We start from the raw sequence: 2,459 nt of genomic DNA on the forward strand, positions 1-2,459 counted from the left end.
CCCATTAAAGCCTGTAAATTCTCAAGGGTCTATCTAACCAGGTATTTTAATAAGAAAACTGTATTTTGTTCTCAAAAGAATCCCCCATCAGTTACTAAGAATGCATTTTGATGCTGAAATCTTTAGCTATCAGCTCCTACTTAAATCTCAGAAAACCAGTTTTCTTTTCCAGACAAGTACCTATCCTGCTGCAAACCTAAATCACAAAAGCATGAAACTAGGTTCCATCCATTCCACTTAAGACTATCCTTGTAGACTGAGATTATATTGACTAAAATTTTTATATAAATTTTGCATAAAATTTAATTTTCTTAATAACCAAAAATTTTTGCAGTTGATACTTGTTATACAGATGTCTATATTTTAGAAGCATTGTGCAAAAGAGAAAATGGGTCATCCCTGCTTCTAGCTATCACATGGAGGTTGGGCTTCCCCAGCTCTATAGTCCAAAAAAGGCTCCACTCCAGCAACACGATGCAACAGAGAGGAACAGTCAACATTGCTGCATTTTCTCACAAACTCCATGTTCCAGCACAGAGTCTGCATTCACTGTCTCCTCTGAAAAAATTATTGCCCTGTGTATCTTTTATTCCTATCAATCTTTAAGCAAATTTATAAATGGTTATTTTATAATCTGAATGTGTTGATGGTCCCTGTGCCTGATGTTCTGAATGGTTGGTCCCAAGTTTGTAGTGACATTTTGGGAGGTAATAAAAGTGTTGAGAACAGGATCTCTCTAGAATCCAGAATCTAGAGGAAGTAAGCCAATAGGGGATACACATTTGAATGGATGCCTGGTTCCCCTTTTTCTCTACTTCCTTTTTGCCATGAAATAAGGGGCTGAGTTATATGCTCTCTGCTATAATGAACTGAAAATGAGTTAACTAAATATTCCCCTACCTTGTGTTATATCAACAACACAAAGCCTGAATAATAACCTAGACCTACACCACATGCAAAATTTACACTTCATTCTATGCTTTCATTGGAATTCTGCTTTCTCTGTCTCTCTTTTCTTTTTCATGCTTACTATGTAACTTGTTCATTCATTGTTTTTATTTATTGATGACTTCACTCCTGTTAGCATATAATCTCCAAAAAAGAGCAGGAGTCTGATATCTATAAAGCCTAGTCTCTCCTCAGCATTTTCTTTATTCTCCTCTCCAGCTATAACTGTTCCAATGCTTTCCATTTCCAGTAATTGACCTTGCTCTTGTTCAGCCTGTTGACCAGTCTCTCCATCCTTCTTTTTCTAACTCGTTTGTTAATACCTCCATGAATTTGGGTAACTAGTCATCCTGAAACACATCTTCAGCAGTTCTGAGCTCCCATGGTTACGTTCACAGACAGTGCCCATCCTTTCCTTTGCTGCCTGTCCTTCCTCCTAGGAGAAGTTTATATTCCCCCTTTCTCAGTTCTCTACCTTCAGTCTCGGGTACTTCCCTCTTCTTCTTTGCTTCACTTCTCTCTTCTTGCTGGATAACTTCTGTGGGTTTTCTTACTTCTAACTTTGTACCAAGATGTAGCATACAGCTTAACCACTGCCTTCCTACTCTCCACCACCAATTTTATTTTCAGCTATCTTTTAATAGCTGATAAGCATCTGGAAGGCCCCAGGTGGGAGGTTAGAAGTGTACACAGAGGTATTAGATAGGGGAAGAGTGGCTCTCCAGAGATCTGAGCACTGAGGGCAACTGCCTGCACCAGGAAGAAGGTAACAGAGCTCAGGGTCTCTATTTCTTCCTCTGAGGGTGATCAAAGTCTCCTCTGTGGTTGCGATGGAATGGGCCACTCTGGGTTCCCAACCCGGCTTGTTGTGAACAAACAATGTAGGGCTGGAGAGATGACTCAGTGGGCAAGAAGAGAATGTTTCCTGCTCTTACAGGAGAGCAGAGTTCGCTCACCAGCACCCTTGTCAGGAGACTCACAACCTCTTATAGCTCTCACTTCTGAAGATCCACTACCCTCTGGCATCCAAGGGCACTTGTACACATGTGCACATACATGCACACACACATACATAAAGTAGTAAATAACTTTTTAAAAGGAAAAACTTCAGTCCAGTGGATATGGAAAAATGCAATACTGTGGTATGATCAGTTACTACGAGAACATTGGTGGCGTTAATGGGGATAAGGAATATGCAAATTGAAATTGGAGTTTCTCTGGCAACAGAAAGAAATGAGCCAGCTTTACAAAATTGACTGTGATCCTGTGGTGATATCCTGTGGTACAGATCTCAAAAAATTGTAGACCAGTGAAAAGTTAACAGTTGAAGGAACTGTGAAGGCAATGTGCTAAAATGTCTCCTTTTAGTCAGAGTGGAAGGTATGATTCACGGAGGTTTAACGGTTTTATAAATGACACAAATCAAGATGTAAAAGTGAGACTAAGAAATTCCTCTTGCCAGGCCGCTAACCACATGGAAGGCATGGACTACCTGAGCTCTCATTCTTAAT

The sequence above is a fragment of the Microtus oregoni genome, unplaced genomic scaffold (assembly GCF_018167655.1).
Source record: "Microtus oregoni isolate MIOR12 unplaced genomic scaffold, Mior012 000024F_ref0000369, whole genome shotgun sequence".
NCBI lineage: Eukaryota > Metazoa > Chordata > Mammalia > Rodentia > Cricetidae > Microtus > Microtus oregoni.